This window comes from Musca autumnalis, unplaced genomic scaffold (genome assembly GCF_047663935.1).
Source record: "Musca autumnalis isolate F117 unplaced genomic scaffold, ASM4766393v1 scaffold_3, whole genome shotgun sequence".
Taxonomy (NCBI): Eukaryota; Metazoa; Arthropoda; class Insecta; order Diptera; family Muscidae; genus Musca; species Musca autumnalis.
In genome coordinates, this window is record NW_027411866.1 from 250,495,394 (window position 1) to 250,516,845 (window position 21,452).

Consider the following 21,452-nt stretch of genomic DNA (forward strand, 5'->3'; position numbering starts at 1 on the left):
CGAAACTGATCGTGTGTACACCGCTTTAGCAAAATGTATACAAACTGCACGTCGAATACATACTAGCAAATTCTGGCACCTTTCTAGCAACGTCTTGCCAAGGCATATTCATATAAGGTAGAAGTGACAATCAGCTGTATTCTTACTTTTTTTGTAAATTTAGTTTTCAAAATTTAATAGGGTCTACTCATGAAACATCGAAATCTGCTACCATAAAATACTGCTTTTCATCCTAAACGTGTAATAAAAATTACCTACGAGAGTTATGAATGCTTTATATTTACATTGTGCTTCAAATTTGTTCTATTCTCGACGATTATCAAAATGCAATTATGTTTTTCCTGAAAAAAAATTTGGAATGACCCTATTATTCAATATTTTCTTTGAAAATTAATTTTCAATAACAACAATGTTGTTTTTGTAAATTTGTTAGTTGTTGTAATTCATGCATATACCTTATAATAAATATACCTTGCGTCTTGCAAAAAAATAAAGTTGTATATGAGGATTTATGCCGGATTAAAAACAAATCCCCCTCAATAGGAGGATTTAATAAACCCACTGAGTTTCATATGTTAATTCCATAGCACAAATAAATCCTGATATTGCGCTAAATCCGGCTAATGAACTCCTATCTAAATGGCCTATAACGCGATTCCTTTCGAAGCGAGTCATATGTATATAAATTGTTAAAAAACTACGTAACCACACAATACCAGACAATAGGTCTGTTCGATATCCCAAAAGTTTGTTCAAATTTGTACAAACTTTTACAAAATCTGTTCGATAACAAACTTGTTCAGTAAAAAAGATATGAGAAGTAGTTGCAAGTTCTTGCAAATACTTTTTTACTTCTGAAGTTACCAAACAGGTCTAATGTTATAGGGCATTAGATTTCGACCTGAACGTTATTAAAATCATTTACTTCCCTAGATTTATTTGACATTTCATGTTCATACAAGCAGTACACAACGCAACGTTTGTTTTGCCCTTGTTCGCCTTCTTATCGCGAAAGATACGTTGTCTATTTTAAAATTATGTTAAGCCCCGCCATCAATATGATATTTATTGTGACGAAAGAATTCTGGGTCCACAAATGACAAAGCGCATTTGTTACCAACAAGTCAATAACTATGAGACAATAACGAAATAATAAATTTGTCAAAGATTTTTTTGTGGTTATAGAAACTATTTTGATAAAAATGTCTCACAGAATAATTAATAGGGTAAGTGCACCAGTAGTCGGCACTTTAAGGATTCTCGTATCTTCAGCCGTATGTCATTCCGAGTCTAAATATCCAATCAAATTAAATTTAAGTTGTTATGATTCGTTATTGTGTGTAGTTTTAGATTATATAAACAATTTTTTTGATTATTTCTGTTCAACATGCAAAAAATACAATTTTAGTGAAATACTGCTTTTTCACCAGTAGTCGGCACCATTCCCCAATAGTCGGCATGATATGATCCAGTAGTCGGCATGTTATATTGAAATAAAGAAAAAAATGCATACTTTACATTTTTTTCTTAAATATTTGAAAGAACAATAGCTTAAGCATTTGTTATTTATACATTTCAAGTTTATTATATACATTTCTATTGATTTTACTTCAAAAAATAAGGAAATTTTAACATATTGTTTAAATAAATTAGTTCGTACCCAATTGTCGGCGTCTATTACCCAGTTGTCGGCACCCCACACTTCAAATCATGGCTAATATTGCTTAAAATCGCTAAAGTTCCTTTCAAATTGAAACTACTTTTTTATTAATTAGCCTTTAAAGTATTTCTTTAGTATTTTTTATAATTTTTAGCTAAAAGTAATCGATAGAAATCAATGTTTATAACCCCATGCCGACTTCAGACAAATTTTATATTTTTTTGTCCCCAAAGTCGGCATCAGCAAAAATTGCACAATTATAAATATTTTTTAAAAATTTCTTTTTCTAAAGTGTTCTTTTAACAGTTCTCTACCTACATAACAAAAATTTTGTGGAAAATTTCTTCATTTTAAAATAATTACAGAGCTTATAAGGTTAACATCTCCACAATTTTTTTCTTAAGAAACATGCATTTTCGGTTGTGGTGAAAAACCCTCACTGACAAAAACTTAAATTTCGATATAATAATTGGTCCCAGCTCAATGAAATTTTATATAAAGTTAGCTGACAATATTGTTGAAGCATTTTTAAGATTATTTTCCTATTTTGTTTTCTTAATTTTTAGTTATTTGAGTTCAAATTCAAAAGGTGCCGACTACTGGTACATGCCGACATTAGGTGCACTTACCCTATGTTTCTTAAAGGTTGCAATTTTCTTGTTAAAATTAAATTTTATGAATGGTCAAATGAGTCTAGCACTGCACCTGGCCGCAGTACTGTTATTCAGTTGTTGTTTGTTTTCTAATGTGCACAGTATTTCCCAGGGAGAGAGTAAATCAAATTACAAGAAAGAGAATGGGCAAAACATGTGTTTTCTGATTTTCTTTGGTAGAATTTACTTTGTATGATGTAGTTTTTGTTACATGTATTTTTGCAAAAAAAAGAAAAAGAATTTTGCAAAACTCATTTTGTTAAATATTCATACAAATTTGAATAAACCGTCATTCACAATAGCCATTAATTTTTGAAGCACACACACATTTTAAGAACACCCACTGCACGCCACATAAATAACTGTGTGTTTTGTGTACAACTCTATTAGTCTCCACAATGTCCCTCTCACTCTCTCCACGCTATATCTCCATGATGGAGCTTTGTTTGTTGTTATTGTTTTGATGACTTTCTATAATTAATTCCTTCTTTTACTTTTGAAGTTTGAGAATACGGGCAAGAAAATAGCTAATTTACATTTTAATTGCATTCTCCTATTGCATTGCAATAACAATTTGTTTTAATTTATTTATTACGTACACTTTTTCTTATCTCTGCTTCCAAGTGAATGATTGGCTGCTACAAAAATTTAACACTTTCCGTTTAACCACACATCAAAATGCACTACCGACCGACCGAACGACAGACACTTTGTTTCAAAGAAAATCTTTACAAGTGACGACGCTTTTGACAATGGACGGACAAACATACGATAGACGGCAACAATAAAACCAGGCAGCCGCCTCACAACGAATCGAATTCTGTTTGAGTTGTGGACGGATGATGTTCGAACTAAAGAACCGACCGTCGTTTAACAGTTTGTTGTGCTTCTTCGTTCACTGTTGTTCATTGCTCTTCTTCTATTTACCCATTTTTGTCTTATGTTGCCTTCCATCTTTTATTTGTTGGTTTTTTTCTTGTCTTACTATTTGTTTTATAGAACAGAGGAATATCGATAAAATGAGAACAAACCATGGCACAATCATACAGGTACCCGCATCAGCCCAGCTGATGTACTGCGAGCTGTCAAAAACGTTGTTGTAATTGAAAACACAAAAATAAAAAAACAAAAATTTAAAGAAAAATTGTGAATTTTTGGTGGAATTTTGTAATAATTCGATTATTAATACCAGCCTAACAAAATTTTGTTGAAAAAATTGTGTGAATCGCTTTATTTTTGCAAAACATTTTTGACATTTCGCAGTACTGAACTGGTTTTTGTTGTAGTTGTCGGCTGATGCATCTACCTGGTGATTGTGCCATGGACCAAACGAAAATAAACAAATCGTGTGCAATTTTTCAGCTGCGATAACGCAGACCTATAAATCACTGTACTCGTATAATGGCAACCGGGTTTGTCTGCTTTCTGGTTCTCGGGGGTTCGCAAAGTTTTTTTTATTTTTGTTTGTTAGTTGTCGGTCGTTGTCTGGCAACATAATTAGAGTTGGGCAATCTAGTTCCCGGAGCGGATTGATCTTTCTAGTTCCTTTTACCAAAAGGAACTAGTTCCTTAATATAGTTCCAAATAGTTCCGAGAGCGATATCAATCAATGAATCTTTCTCTTTCATCGTTCCAAATAGTTCTAAGAGCGATATAGTTCCATGAATCTTTCTCTTTCATCGTTCTTTCTGTTTCCTTCGTTCCCAATAGTTCCGAGAGCGAAATAGTTCAGTTATCGTTCCTTTTGTTTTCATCGTTTGGTGGAATTGACATAATAATAATATATGTCGCAAAATAAGAAAAATTAACGCAACGAAAAAAGATCGACGTAGGTGATAAATTAAAGGAACGAGGTGAACAAAAGGAACTATATAAAAGCAAGAGCTGGATATAGTTCCAATAGTTCTTTATTCTGAATAGTTCCTTGGAACTAGATCGTTCCGGAACTACACAACTCTAAACATAATTAGGGAGTTTGTTTGCTTGTTTAGTCGGTTCAAGGTCGTTACTATTGGTGCAAGCTGTCTTTGTGTATCATTTCACTTGGAGAGATTTTAATTGTAGCTATTTTTGTTTGTATGGGTACACAGACATGATTATTATCATTATTATACTTTGCTTAAAACTGGCGACAGACACGAAAATTAGGCTTATTATACGTTTACATATAACCGGATTTAGTAAAAACACTGGGTTTTAATGTCAATTCCATTGCTCTAATAAATCCACATAAAGAAGAAGAAGAAAGAAGATTAACCCGACAAAAGGGTATTACTTAGGATCAAACAAATCCCCATTCATCCAGATGACCTTTCAATCCTTATATCAACGAATTCAAAAGCTGATTATTGGATTTAACATGTCCAGAAGGAATTATTAGTCAAGTTAAAAACAATAACAGTGAACGGCTCATAGAACTGTGTCAAACATTCCAGCTGGTCATTGGTGGCTATGGAATTTTATTGATGTTCCGTGGGAGCCGAGCTGAAGGCTAGCGGACGGGTCGCAGGTTGCGGATAGTGAAAAGCTTTCAGATATGAAGGTAGGCTGCGAATAAGTGTATCAGCAGGTGGTAACACTGACAGGACGAGTAGATGCCGTCTTCCACTTAGCATCTCCAATAACCCACGTAGCGTCTGCTCTCCATCATAAGAGCGATTACGAGCGAACCTCGGTCTTAAATCAAAAGTGATTGGAAAGGTGAGGTTGTATGTCAGAAGATTGTGAAATCACCAGTAGCTATCCCATTGACGCAAACGCTGTTGCTCTGGGTTGATAGCCCTGTCGTAAAACTTAGGACATGATGGCTTAGGACAGGGGTGACGTGGACGCAATCTGGACACTACTACAATACAGTAGCACCCCAGACATCAGATGGAATGGAGTAGGATTTCTTATATCTTGCAGTGCAAAGAATGCTCTTTAGGTTACAACCCTATCTCAGATCGGATTATTACTTTGAGATTTAAAATTAAGTTTCGAAATTTCACCAGTGCTACGCCCCAACGGAGCCAGATGACGAAGAAATAAAAGATAACTTTTACGGAGAACTTGAAGGACAATTTTAAATAATTTGCATGCCTAAGTTGGAAATGACAACACAAACATACATCATATTATAGGAAAGCACGCGCTAGCTTCAGACAAAAACGATAACTGTAAGCGACTGGTTAAACTAAACGGCAACAATGACCTCCTCATAGGCGGTACAAGGTTTCCGCACAAATACATTCGCAAGTACACATGGGAATCTCAAAATTGTAGTACAAGAAACAGATTTAAAAACAGCACGCAAAGGTGCGGACATCTTCAGTGATCACAACTTATTAGTAGCACAAATACGCTTACAACCTTCTGCTATTGAATCCAGAAGAAACGCATCAGCGATCGAACAAAGAATATCACATAAAAAGGAACTAGTAAACACAAGAAATGCAGCATAAATATATATATATATAATTGTTCCACAAACATCCCATACGGGAGACTTCTTTCATATCAATGAGGGCACCCCTATTCATATTAGACAATCCCACGGCAGCGGGTTCTCTGTACCGGATTGACCCGGGACCACACAACATCAGCGTTCCGGGCAGCGGCTGTCACCTCAGTGTACATGTGTTTGTATTTGTTTCGTTTTTCTGTGCTGGGAGCGGCATATCCCGGAATGTCTGCTCCGGATTCTTTTGGTCCGTGCCGGGACGGAGGAAAACCCAGGACCAATATATTTGTGCTCGGTTTGTCACATCGGCATCTTCACCCATATCCAATCTTCGGTGAGATACAATAGATGTCAGGAGTGGGTGCATTTAAGGGGTTGCTCTGGACTTGCCCACGCGAGGGATTACGATAGGGACTATGTTGCTGCATGCTGCGCGAACACAGCCCCCAGTGAGTCGTCGTCAGATTACGAAACTGCTTCGTCGTCGGATTACGAAACTCCCCCCGCAGTCCCCCCAACAGCAGCCGCACGAGCGCTGCATTTAACACCAGCCGTTGTTGTTCCAATCCCAGAAAATGCATCCTTTTTGCAATTTAATTGCAATGGGCTCCGAGGTAAGATCGATGAAATAGTGGACTTTAGGAATCGGAAGAATATCAAGGTCGCGGCGGTGCAGGAAACCATGCTGAACGACCACAGCTCAGTACGTTGTGATGGTTACAACGTAATAAGGAAGGATCGCACCAGATGTGGAGGTGGGGGATTAGCTTTCCTTTTGCACCAGTCTGTTCAATACAGACCTATCTCGCTTGAGCCTGCCTCTAATGACTCGTACATGGAATGTATGGGGGTAGCAGTCAGGTGTGGAACTGCCGAGATAGAGTTGCTGAGCGTATACATCCCGCCGAGAAATAGCTGTATCTCAGATTATAAGCCTGACATTAGCCCGCTTTTGGAAGGTCATAATCGTCTGGTCCTGGGGGACTTTAATGCGCATCATGAGATGTGGCATTCGGCCCTCGGAAACGACCAGAGAGGTATAGCGCTGGCTGTGCAGATTGATAGCTCTACGTTTTGCTCGGTCAATGAGGACGCCCCTACCAGAATTACATGAGCGTGTCACAGTCCGCCAGACATAACCATCATGTCACCTGTCATTTCCCTTGGTTCAGACCCTCTCCCCATAATTGTCCCCATCAGCAGACCACCTGATTTCATCACCTCTGAACGCCGCACATTCGTCAATCATGGGAAAGCTGATTGGCCGAGTTTCAGAGAGTTCACAAATCAGCGTTTTAGAGAATTGCCTAATCCTTCTGATTTTCGGGTAGCGGAAAGGACGTTCCGAGACATCATCAATGCTGCATCCGCTCGCCATATACCTGCTGGTCGAATACCCGAAGTAAGACCAAATTTCCCAGCAGAAGCGACGGGATTTGCAAATGAGCGTGATGAGCTTCGTCGAACCAACCCCGACGACCCCAGAGTCAGGGAGCTGACACTGGAAGTTAACAGGCTGGTCGGCGAACATAAGCGGAACAAGTGGTTAAATCATCTGAAGAGTTGCAACATTGGAGCCGGTATAAGCAAATTGTGGACAACGGTTAAGTCACTCTCGAACCCCGGAAGGGGTTCGCCCCGAGAGTTTCAGGGCGAAGAGAAGAGTGTTACGTCGCATTAGATCTCTTCCTGCCGAGGATGAACCACCACAGTTTACAATGGATGATGTTGGGAATGCCATCAGGAACGCTAAATCATCCAAAGCGTTGGGCCCTGAAACAGCTGGATGAGCCGGGAGTGGAGAATCTCACTAAAGTTCTCAAGCTGTCGCTAGCCACCCTTATTGTTCCCGAAGTCTGGAAAATCGGCAGGGTGGTCCCGCTACTGAAGCCAGGCAAGGATGCCAGCAAAGGTGAATCGTACAGGCCTTAGTGTTCCCCAGCATTAGAAATAGCTATCAAGTTGCCGACCATCAGCATGGATTCCGTGCATGCCGCAGCTATCTGCGATAAACTGAAATGTAGGAACAAGGTCCTCAAGTCCCTTGAACAGGAGAACGAACATACAAACATAATAATGACACACTGTTACAACAACGGCAACAACATTCATATTAGATCAATGGTATTGGACCTACTGTTTATATCCGAGTCCGAACGGCGTGTCTTAAGACACCACTTGTAGAGAAGTTTTAAATGTCTGAAATACTCAGGAAATGTCGCCAACATTACTGAGCCACCACTAAAAATGTTGGTGGTTACTGGCAGGGGAATCGAACCCACGACCATTACACCACGGTGGCACACAATGCTGCAGGAAAGTTTTTAAAAAAAAGCAACAAGAAAAACAAGCCAAGAAATTGGAAAAGGAAACAAAAATATTTACGTAAACGGAGTGGTAGCAGATGCTGAAATCTCTGCACGACGTAACAATCTGAGGGGAGTTTATACTGCAATAAAACAAATCAAATATACAACCCCTTAAAGACGAGAGCGGATTGCCCCTACATCAATCGAGCAACAACTTAGGCGTTGGTCTGAATTTTATAAAGAAACAGATGTCAACAAAACCGTTGATATTGATTAACCTACGGAACAATCTATACGAAACAGTCCCCCACACAACATAAATGTCATAAAGCCGCAGTACCTGACAATCTACCCCCGGAACTTTTGTAAAGATGCCGCAGATGCCTTAAGTCTCATGGTATATGGAAAAGAATGTGTAATTATCAGAATCCTAAAAATGTACATCTAAGTTGAAGTGGAAACTGAAAGGGAATCAATCACTCTTCTAAACACCATCCAAATGGCCCTTATATTCCTTGATGGAATCACTCCAGTATTAAAAACACAATTGAGTATCGAACAAAACTGTTTCCGATCACAGAGCAAATAAACACATTCTGAATCGTTGTGGAACAATCCGTAGAATTCAGGTCCCCCCATTTTTCTACTATTTGTGGGCTTTGAAAGGGCATTCGATAATCTCAATTGAGACGCACTATTGGATATTCCTAACTAATAAGGGCTTCACACTAAAATCGTAGAAATCATGCGTGAGCTCTAAACAAATGCAGAATGTAGCGTCCGCTTTAAACACAAAAACTAGCCCAAATTTTATTATTTGTAACGTTGTTCGTCAGGAATGCGTCTTATCTCCACTTCATACTTGTGCTAGAAAGTGTCCTGCGTAAAACAAAATCATAAATCCAAGATGGCATACAATGGCGTCCACATGAAAAGCTAGGCGACCTGGATATTTGTCTCATGAGCCATTATCTCGCCAGAACCAAAGCGATTGGACTCATAATCAACATAAAAAAAAACAAAATCATGCGCCTCGAAACTCAAAAACACACAGCCTTTGACTGTAATGATGGATAACACGCCTGCTGACGTCGACCGCTTATGTTATTTGGGGAGCATAATTAGAAGGGACGAAGAAACCGATGCAAAGCCGTATAAATAAAGCTAGAATCGCTTTCCACAACATGAGGAAAACATGGCATGCCGCATCATCAGTAGACGTACCACGACGCGACAAGCTTCAAACCAATATTGCTTTAAGGATGTGAAACTTGGAAGTTGTCCAAAACAATTTTTCTTGCTTGACAGAATAAAATTCACTGAGAGAAGTTGCTCGAACTTGCTGGCAACGTTATCGTACAGACCTATAGTAAGATCTGTTTGAAGTAGTTTAATATCCCTCCCATTCACTCCTTCCTTGAGTAGTTTTAATTCATTCATTTTAAATTCAAAAAAGTTTCTGTAAGGAGGAGTACAATTTAAAAGTCCTTTTACTCTTAATTATGCACAGTATTTTGTTTGCTTTGCAGTAGTCATAAAATTTGTTATTTTAACATAAAATGTAGTAGAACATTTCGAAGAAAATAGTAACGTCAGAAACGTGACTGAAAATAACGAAATGTACAAAAGCTCGTCGAAATGACCAAAATCTAGAACTAAAAATAGACTAAACATAGATCTAGAACTAAACATAGACAAGACAATAGCAATGCGTATAAATAACCACGTATATACATATAGGATACCAATAGATTGAATACGTATCGGCCTTTTGTTACCTTGGTAGCGTAATGACAGAGGATGGAGAAATCGATGATGATTTAAATAACCGATTCAATAAAACGCTCGCCGCTTTTGATCGACTAAATAAAATATGGTGATCCACATAAATTTCACTGAATAGAAAATTAAAAATTTCTAAACGAATGTGTAAAATCCACCCTACTTTATGGTAGCGAAGCGTATAAAACTTCGCCATATATAATCCATAGACTTCAGACATTCGTGAATAGATTTATTAATTACTATTTTCTTAAATTTATATTTAGGAACTAATTAAGTTTATTTACTAATAGATTTACAACAAGCCAGATTTGACATAGGATTCGAATATTTTGAGTTTTGTTCGAAGGCTTAGCTGTTGTTTTGCCAATTCGGTGCCAGCATTACAAATGCAGTCTTATACATAATTGTTCCACAAACATCCCATAAGGGACAAGGGAGACTTCGGCGTGCCTAAGACACCACTTTTGTAGAGAAGTTTTACATGGCTGAAATACTCAGGAAATGTCGCCAACATTACTGAGGGGTGTTTTGCCACCGTTGAAAAGTGTTTTGATGTTGTCTGGCCGGGGGATCGAACCCACGACCTTATGTGTGCAAGGCGAGTGTGCATACCATTGCACCACGGTGGCACCCAACAAATGCAGTCTTAACTTTACTAATTTTTGCTTCTACATTTATTTCTCTGGCACCATCCGGGTCCACCAAGCATCCAAGATAACAGAATTGGTCTACGGAAGCATAGCTTTGACTTTCTACCTGCAGTGTTGGCCTTATTACCCATGTATTTAGTGTTTCTGCAGCATGGTTAATGCTATGGAAAACCTTTTCAAAATCGATGAAAAATAGATGTAGCTCTGAATTGAATTCAACACTTTGCTCAATAATTATACGGATGGTATTTATACCATCCGTTCTTCGGTAACCGGTTTGGGCGGAGTTTAAATGTGAAACGAAAACTTGTATGAAGGTAAAAAATTTCATATAAAAATGTTATTAATAAAAATTATTTTCGCTACTATCGCTAGGACACAAGTACATGGACCAATTAACCCCATTCCTTATTGCAATTATCTCATCTTTCAATTTGCCCTAAAAGGTATCCTGGTCACAGACTTCAGATATCAAAAGGATTGCAGAACTAATGTTTATATGCGCTTTGCATAATTCGCCGGGCAGCTTTTCTTATTGGTAATTACTTGATGGCAGTGGAGACTTCATTTAATTTTGGTGTTCAGAACTAATTTCCACCTTCCAAAGATTAAAAAAGCGTTGCCCTCAGCGAGAAAATTGCTCTTTGTCGGGGTTGAGCAGATTTCCTGTCTCATCCTTTACGGGGGGGTTGAAGAGGTATATTACTGTTTACGAATTCTTTTGTGATCCGGTACTCACCAAACGTTTGATACCTTTACTGCTTCATTTGCCAAATTTTCAATATGATTGTGTTTGTCTCTTCTGACAGAGCGCAGCACTCTTTATTTTTTCACAATCAATACCAACTCTATTATTTTGTACTTTATAAACCCACAACAAATGAGACAGCTGATTACAATTAAATTTCTTCTTTATTGTGAAGCGAACAAAACATATGATAGGCGTATGACGTATGTTAAAAATGCCTACGTCATATGACAACAAAGAAACTTAACGAAAACAATTCAAACATAGTCCAAATTATATATGAGAGAGAATTTATGGGAATACTATTTTCCCATTGCAATTCTCAGAGTTTGTATCCACAATGTGGGTAATGAATAATGAATTAATGAGAACATCAGAGAATAAAGTGGATTCCACATTATTCTCTGATGGTCTCTTTAATTCAGTTTCTCACTCGTGTACGAGTGACAACAAATTCACACGCATTCTCTCTAATTTGTTTTTGTTTGGTATATGAGAAACTCTCCAATTCATAATAACCAAGGTAGATGCATTACTAATCTGATACAATACAATATATAAATAAATGTTTAATATTGACATATATAACTTAATAGTTCCACAAACATCCCGTACGGGACAAGGGAGACTTCTCTCATATCAATGAGTGCACCCCGATTCATATTACCTCAATGATATGGGACCTACAGCTTATCGCCGACTCCGAACGGCGTGTCTTAAGACACCACTTTGTAGAGAAGTTTTATATGGCTGAAATACTCAGGATATGTAGCCAACATTATGTGTGTTCGTTTACTCAAAATTTGTACAAATTGTTACTGGATGTTGTTCGTTTACTCTACAGGTATAATGCAAAAGACCTTAGCCGATTACAAGAAGTTACTGAACTTATACAAATTTGTACAAATTGTTGAGTAAACGAACACACCTATTACTGAGGGGTATTTTGCCACCGTTGAAGATTTTGATGTTGACTGGCCGGGGAATCGAACCCGCGACCTTCAGCGAGCAAGGCGGGTGTGCATACCATTGCACCACGGTGGCACCCGCCTATATAACTTGCTAATATTTAATAAAATGAAAAACCCCACAAAAATGATTCTCCTTCGAAAACTAATATTTAATTAAATAATATATTTAATTAAATAATAAACAAATTAATATTATTTAATTAAATATTATAATTAAATGCCACACAAATGTATATAATGTTCCAATTTATTTTACTGAGAAAAACATTTTTAGTGGTTTATGAATTTTTCTAAATATTGATTTCTCATTTCAACTTTTCACCACATATTTGGCGATTTTTTCAAGGGGCTTCGTAATATTTTTTAAATTGAATTTCTTTTATATAATACGATATATAAAAAGCCAGTATGACCAATATTTATATTAGCTAACAACAATAGCATAGCAAACAATTCATCAAATAAATAAAGCCTAACTTAAAATAAGACAACTACAAACAAAATTGAGCCTCGTACGAATTACTCAGCTCACGGCTTCCTAATAAAATTAAACATAGTGAGGAACAATGAGTAGAGGTAGAGGGGATCAGACGTAGCTCTAGGAGTGAGTAATCCTCATAAAAAGAGCAAAGTAACCACTTACAAATAATACATTAATAATACCTAAAGCTATAAAACTATGGCTCTCTAGGTGCACATCAATGATCATACAACAATAATTAGGGAGGGCACCGTAACACAACCAATTTAAAAAATACGGAAGTTATTTGTCCTGAAGCAAATCATGATCAATAGAATCAAACCCCTTTGATAAGTCAACTCCAATGAAGAATCCAACATCAGAATTATTGAAGACATCCTTATATAGTACGTGAGACACAACTACTCAAGATTTCACAATCGCTCAGGAATTAAACTAATGGAAATAGAACCCCCCTTTCGAATATCGATTATCAAATAATAGGATGGCGAGACCACTTCATGGAAACTCTGAACAACTATCCCGATATCTCTTCTACTCTAGACTCAACAGAAATTATAGAACCAGCATCCCTCGATATAAACACTAACTGCCCAAATGTATTTATATTGCTTTATTTCAGCCAATAGATTCAAATTCTTTACAGGCTGTGGATAAATATCGTAGTCCAATAACATATTAGTTTCACTTAATTTTTACTGATTTTTTCACTGATTTTTTTATTCATAGTAATTAATTTTGGATTGTCTGCGCCATGTGTTTTTTGGACGTCCTGGACGCCGAGGTCCTTGAGGGTTCCATTCTAGAGCCGCACGAGGAATGCTGGTCACCGGATTTCTTAAAGTGTGCCCAATCCATCTCCACTTCCGTCTAGCGGTTTGCTTTATAATAAATTCTTCTCACATCCTAATATGTAGATCTAGGTTTGAGATAGTGTTTGGCCAAAATATTTGTTGATGAAGGTTTGAAGTTTTTGGGCTAAATTTTTTGATGTGAGCCATGTTTCACTACCATAAAGGAGTGTTAACTTTACACATGAGTTGAAAATTTTTAATTTGGTGTTCTGGGATATTTGTGTTGCTCTCCAGATTTTATTTAAGCGGCCAAATGCTGATCTGGCTTTTTTTCAGCCGGTTGGCAATGTCGTCGTCTACGCCGTTGTCAGTCGACATCATGCTGCCCAAATAACAAAAGCTTTTGACAAACTCGATATGGTGATTTGAAATCGTAAAGCTGCAATCGACCGAGTTGTTTATTCACATTGCAAAAGTTTTGCCAATATTAACATCCAGGGGGGTTACTCTGTATTGCGATGCGTTTGCTTTTGTTATTTTGTTAGCGCAAGATATTTGCGTTAACGCACGATTTTGAGATATGCTTTTGTATCACAGATTGCGGCTGTGCCAGAAAGGAAAAAGGAACAAAAATACTTGTGAAAGGAGATACGAAAACGTATTAAAGACGCATTTAATTTCCTTTCGCATCGCATTTTTCTAACGCATCGCAATAGAGAGTAACCCCCCAGGCCTGCTTGTCTTGTCAACACTATATCATTAAATTTTTGTTGCATCTCATTCAATTTTTGTTGCATATCGGAGAATTTGTGGGATTATAAGCAAATATCATCCGCATACGCTAGATATTCTAGATGTTTGTGCATATCGCATATAATTCCTCTTTTCTTGTGGGACAGCTTCAACATAATTTCGTCTAGAACTACGGCGAATAGTAGTGGTGACAGTGGGCAACCGCGCTTAACCCCAGCATTGGTATAAAAGGGGTCACTAATGGTCCCGTTGTGACGCACGTGAAGGGATGCGTTGTCGTGCATTGCTTTGATTATACGAATTAGCTTCATCGGTGTTCCTTTATTTTTCAAAGCTTCCCATATAGCGGTTCTTTTTTTTTTTTGAATCAAAAGCTTTCATGAAGTCGATAAAGACGATGTAAAGTGGTGATCGCCATTCAATCGACTGTTCAATGACAATACGAAGAGTGTTTATTTGGTCTAAACAGCTTCTATGTGGCCTGAAGCCACATAGATTGTTCGACACACTCCAACCTGTTATTTATTATAATTGGCAGTATTTTATATATTGTGTTCAGCAGCGTAATACCCCTCCAGTTATTGCAATCCTTGAGGTCATTTTTCATTGGCAGTTTTACTATGGTTCCTTTTGTCAACGCTTCTTGTAGCTGTTCTAATAACCAAGCTTTCTGTATATGCGGCGCTAGTATTTCTGCCGATACTTGAGAGTTTGTTTATAGGAGTTCAGGTGGAATGCCGTCTTCTCCTGGATCTTTGTTTGTTTTCAGTTTATCGATTGCTATTTTTATTTCAGTTATGTTCGGTTCTTCAACGTTTATTTTATGGTTTAACAAAACAAACAAACAGTGTTCCACAGTATCCCATACGGGACAAGGGAGACTTCTCTCATATCAATGAGTGCACCCCGATTCATATTAAGCTCAATGGTATGGGACCTACTGTTTATCGCCGAGTCCGAACGGCGTGCCTTAAGACACCACTTGTAGAGAAGTTTTTCAAGGCTGAAATACTCAGGAAATGTCGCCAACATTACTGAGGGGTATTTTTCCACCGTTGAAAAATGTTTGATGTTGCCTGGCCGGGGAATCGAACCACTGACCTTCTGCGTGCAAGGCGGGCGTGCATACCATTGCACCACGGTGGCACCCTGTTATGGTTTACTGATTCATTTTCGCGGCTGTTCAAATTTATGTTGTCATCTTCAGCAGTCGAAGTGTTGTCTCCATCTGCCGGTTTGCTCTTCTGTTGTTGTTAGCAGTCGTCCCTGTTCGTCTTTTATAATCTGGTTTTTGTACAATGTATATATTTTGGTTTGCTATTTGGCCAATTATTTTGTGAAGCTCTCTCATATTCGCTCCTGCTGCAGCCTCCGCTTCGTTTGCCAAGTTTCGTAGATATCTTCTTTTACCGTCTCTTGCTGAACTCTTTACGGCTTTCTCAGTATCTTTGTATTGGGGTCTGAAGTCCGCATTATAATTCTGCAGTCTTTTTAGGAGGTTTCTTTGTAGTATTAGTTCCCATGTTGTATCTGATATACATTGTTTCCTCCATTCATATTGCCTGCATCCAATTTTAGTGTTTCCCATCTCGCGTAACATATTGCACGTATGCTCCACGTGGCATCGGTTACTGGTAGACAATTTCTTAGAGTGTTTTCAATTTCTTCCTTTACTTCATTGCACTTTAACTTAGATGTATTGAGACGTTTACACGTTTTTGCCATATTTTAATGTTTTATATTTTTTAATTTGATTTTTATTGATGCGACAACTAACTCATGATCGCTGTCGATATCAGCTCCCCGTTTTGAGCGAACGTTCTGCAATGAACCTCTCCATTTTCGGGCAATGCTTATATAGTCTATTTGGTTCCTGGTTATACCGTTTGGCGATGTCCATGTATATTTGTGTATGTTTTTATGTGGAAACAATGAGCCACCGATGACCAAGTCAAAAGTTTGACAGACTTCAATAAAACGTTCACCGTTGTTGTTTTTTGACCCCATTGCATGTTTTCCCATAATATGGCTGAAACCATCATTGCTGCTATCAATTTTTGCATCTAGTCCCCCATAAGGATAGGTATATCCCTCTTCGGAAGGCTATCTAGTGTTACCGTAAATTGATTGTAAAATTCGTCTTTAACTGCATCGTCAGCGTCTTCGGTTGGTGAGTAGCATTGTATTATTGTGACGCCCTTCTTTATTGTTGTATGAAAACGAGCGGTGATAATGCGATCAGAGACAGGAGTCCATGATTTAAGTTATTTTGCAACATTTTTTGCTATTTCATACAAATATGAAATTAATTCCATTAAAAGGTGGTAGTTGTGTTAGTAGTTTATTTTTTACTGCAGTGGGGTATTTTTCAGTCTGCAAGAACAACTAGTGTCTTTCATTTGCTTTAAGCAATTTTCTCCAAAAATCTTAATTTTATTAAAACAATTGATCTCCTATTACTTGCCTTCAAAAATTTCCTCATATTTGAAGAATTAAACTTTTTTTTTTGTTTTATATATTGGTATTTTTTATATTATAAGCTATTTGACAGCTTAATGCCTCATAAATTTTATATTATAACCTATTTGACAGCTTAATGCCTCATAAAATGATTTGTCTACCTGCATTATTGTGACTTGGGTTGTCATTCCGCATACGCTGTTGTAACAAGAAACCAAACTTTCGTTGTTCTGTCTGCTATTCTTTATCAAAATCACACTTCTCAACCACAAATTCTACGATATTTATTTTGGATATCTCTGCTATCTAAAGTACGAATACTTTCAGAATTTCTCTCTACTTAACTATATTCTCATTTCTTTTTTTCATATTATCTCTTCTTATAACAATTTAATTTGACAGATAAATCAGTCTTCATTCAAAGATATTGGAATTTTGTAAAGTACAAAAAAATTCCTTACGTGCCTCCAAAATTCCTAATTAAAATTGTCTTTTAGATTATTGGTGTCCAAAATAAATGAGAGAGAATTGTAGGGAGAGTAATGTCCCTTTGTTAAAAAACGGCTGACATGGCTCTAATTTGGATTTGTTATTCTCTGTTGTTACGATAACGTGCAGGCGTGTACATCAAAGTTTTAGATGAATCTCATTTCATTCTCTATTCTCACTTGTCAATGTGGATTTCCACATCTCTCTTCATTAATTTTCTGCTGGTGAGAGAGAAGGAAGGATAATTGTTGTCAATGTTCTCACTTAATTATTCCATTATATTTACTCTCTTGGAATTCATATCTCTACTCTTTCACTGCCTAACAAAGTGACAATTTGTAATCAGCAACGAATTGTTGCTGGGAAAATTACGAAGTATTTTGAAATTTTTTCGTATTGATTTTTTTGCCCGAAAACGTAAGCACTAAACCCCATTAAAGAGGAACACGTTGATGATGGCGGTGATGAAGATGAATGCAGAAAACATGGACTCAAATCTTGTTAGGCAGACATGAACACACACACTTACACACTAATAAGGTATACTAAGCAGACTTTTGGTGCGTATGAATTGAAGATGGTGAGGTATTCGCTTCATTGCCTGCCTATGCGTATATGGAAGGCAGACAAAGGCAAAGCTTATAAAAAAAGGATGAGATGGGTTGCCCTCCTGGAATTGTTTCAATGCTAAACATAACGCCCTTTATGTGTTATGTATTATTTATGACTGGCCTGTCTGGCTTTTATTTCTGCAATTTCAACACAATTGAACAACTCTTTGTTATTGATGATGATATTAACCACAAATCTTAACAGAAAAACTTACTTGCCGTTTTTTTTTTGTAAAATAAAAATACATACAAATTTATGTAGACACATTCTCACTGAAGCTAGTTGCGGATTGTGGTTGAATAATTTCAGAATTATTTTTTACCACACAATGATTAAATTATGCAACCTAGACCACCAGTTTCATTGTCCAGCGCAACATTTTGCGTCTGAAGTTGGCCGTATGGTTTTTAAGGTCTTTTTTTTCTTGAAATGTTGGTTTGTAGGTATTTTGTTGTTTTTGGTTTTTAATTCTTGTTTCATATTTTTCAATTCACAGATACAAAATTCCATGTGCGTTTGTATGCAAATGAACAATACTGCCACACACACGAACACACGTGTAGATACTAAGAAGCACTTGTGTAATTCTTTTTTTGCTACATTTTATTTTATGTACTTTGCATTCCTTTTTTTTCTTTCAACTTTAACATTTTCAATGAAAAGCAAGCTTAATTTTTCTCCAAGCACAACATTTTTTCTTTGATTTTCTTCTAATTGCACATTAACAACACAACAATGGCAGAACTAAACAAACAAAATTTTTCTTTCATCTTTTTTCTCGATTGGTCTTGAAAAGAACCAAGAAATTTCACCATAACTTACATCTTTTCCAGACAACTTTAGTCGCGGTAACAGCGCGAATAACTTGAAGCTTACCACAGACTTCATTGACAAATTTCAAACTGAACTCAAAAGAGCCTGCAAACAGGCTGTTTGTACGTTAAGTTTTCATTATCCCAACGAAATCCACACAAATACATACATATGAGTAGTTGAAAGTTCTCAGAGAATAATGTGAATGAGAGAAAAGTTATTTTTTTGTTTGGGGGGTTGTTGATGGCATTTTTTGTTTTCCTCTTTCTCTGTTTGTTTTGGCATGCGTTCAGAGCTTTTTGGGGACATGGAGATGACAGTTAGGGAGAGAAAGACAAATGTCGGTCTTTGTGCCTTATGCTATTGTGAATGCCATTGAGAGCAATGTACAATGGGATGATTCAAACAATTGTGATAAATGAACACAGCTATGAAACTGTTTAAAAGTGAAGTTATTAGAACCTTTATACCCAACATCTTTTTATTATTATGTTTTATCCTTTTTTATTTTATATAGTTGAAATCGTTAAAAACGACATATTGGTTATAACGACGAAACCAACCAACCAAAAGTCCGAATTTCTGCGGCTCTTTACAGTCCACACAAAACAAATATCGCTTATACGGCGTTTAGATTATAGTTTTTTGCAGGGTTAACCTTCTTTATGAGGATTTATTTGAAGTATACACAATGGAAATGACATTTGAAACCCAGACCCACTGGGTTAACCCGGTTATATGTAAACGGCCTATTATTATGGGTACTTCACACGATATGTTTTTTACATATGAGTTGTCACTTCTCCCATACAAAATATATATGCAAAGTGACAGCTCATATGTAAAAAACATATCGTGTAAAGTACGCATTATAGCGACATATCGGTCATAGCGACCAATTTCGTCGGTCCCTTGGAGTTGATCAGTATGTATCGTTTTATTAATAAAAAGTGAAAATTTTCAAATTTTGAGTTACTACCATATTGTTGAATGATGCGACATGTATATTGTATACAAGATCTATTTATAAAGTCACGTAAGTAGCACAACAACAACTGTATGTTGGCCGAAAATTCTTCAATATGTCAAAATGTTTGTTTATGTTTTCATACAAATGATTCACAATAACATAAAAATTGACAGATTGAAACCAATCAGCTGGTCGTTTTACGCCACCTTATAATTTCATCATGATTGTATAAAAATGACAACTTCTATCTACTGGATTGGCTAAATCAAGCTTATTTTGTGTGACAAAATCCTCATCCTACTCTGTCCTTAGACAACACAGAGATACAGGCGGAGGAATTGCCATCCTATTCCACGATTTCCTATTGTCATTAACTGCAAGGATGATGAATCGTGAGATTTCCTCATTCAAACAATGAATGGCTCTGACTCTCTGTGGGACGGTTGCAGGCTGGCTGCGATTTCGATCCATGAAATTCCATCGAGGACTTTGGCACACGGATGTGGCAGTGGTGCTGAAGCTTATTAGGAAGCAGAATAGGCCTATCCAGACTGACAGCTGGAAACTGGTGAGCTCCTTACCCGAAGGGGGAGGTACTTTAATGAAGTTCACCATGGACAGCTCGAGTGCGGATCTCATCAAGGCTTGTAAGAGAGAGCTGAACTTACAGTATCAGTAAGGAGTATATGCAGCAGGGCCTCTGCGTGGTGCAAAGCGGCAGCAGCCGAACTCCTTCTCTCCCTTACAAAGTCTGAGATTGACTTCGCTTTAGTCCAGGAACCCTATCTCTACAAAATAGGGTTTCTGGACTAAACGATGGGCGGTACTCCCTATTCTACTCATCGAATGGGGAGAAGGTAAGGTATAGCGAAGAGAAGTCTAAATCTAATTCATCTCTATAATTATAGTGATGGCGACACAGCAGTATTGAGGCTGGAATTAGGCTCCGGAAGGGCCTTGGTGCTAGCCTCGGTCTACATGCCGTACCTGAGGTACCTGACCCACCAAGTCGATTGGTGCGCAAGCTAATGGAAGAGATCCACTGCGGAAGCAGTGACACTAATACGAGAGGTGAGTCCATATTCGATTTTATTTTAATTAATAATCTACGAGTGTGTAATAGGGGAAATACGGCCACCTTCCAGAATAGGGTAAGAGAGGAGGTAATAGACCTCACTCTTACAAATATGGAGGATACTTCCATACCAGACTAGAGAGTATCGCAGGAATGCTCCTTTTCGGACCATAGGACGATACACTTTCGAGTCTCGAGTGAAAGTAAACGGCAACCACCTCATAGGAATCCCAGGAGAACCAATTAGGAGAAATACAACTCTATGGCCTCTTCAAGACTGTGTGAAATTTGTAAACTTCACACAGAGAGGGAAGTTGACAGTCGGGTTGAGGATCTCACAAATGTACTCAGGGATTGATATGAAAAGACATGCCCATTAACTTATCTAGGTAGGAGAACACAGCCCGTTTGGTGGAACAAAGATCTGGCTAACCTAAGGAAAGCTAGCAGGAGAGCATATAACAAAGCGTACAGGACCAAGCTTAGTACGGATTGGGATTTGTATAGCAACAGTTTCAATAGGTACAAAAGTGAGGTCAGGAAAGCCAAGAGGAGCTCCTGGATTAACTTTAGTGAGGCGATAGAGGGAGTAAACGAGGCGGCAAGATTTCGTAAGGTAGTCCATATTTATATTAGGCAACTTTCCTTGAGGCAATTGTCAGTGTGATGGAGAGAGAGGTGAGGCATATGGTAACCCTTTGCCTCTCAACACCCTCTCTCACCTACAAACTGACAATTGCCGCAAGGAAAATCGCCTAATGTAAATATGGACTTAATCTCAAAGGAC

General features: G+C 37.6%; 1 protein-coding gene across 3 annotated transcripts in view; it reads right to left on the bottom strand.

The window, feature by feature from the left end:
- The window catches only part of LOC141399304 (solute carrier family 41 member 1), a 141,116-nt gene extending 122,289 nt beyond the window's left edge, over positions 1-18,827 (bottom strand). Inside the window, exons 1-2 of one of the 3 annotated variants that reach the window (XM_073977798.1) lie at positions 3,620-11,817; positions 2,913-3,297 (exon numbers count right to left, since the gene is read on the bottom strand). The gene's annotated coding sequence lies outside the window, so the exon portion shown is untranslated. Of the gene's footprint in view, positions 1-2,912; positions 3,298-3,619; positions 11,818-18,629 lie in introns of those variants that run through there. The other 2 variants (XM_073977799.1, XM_073977793.1) reach the window with 2 other exon arrangements.
- Between the last annotated feature and the right edge of the window lie 2,625 nt (positions 18,828-21,452).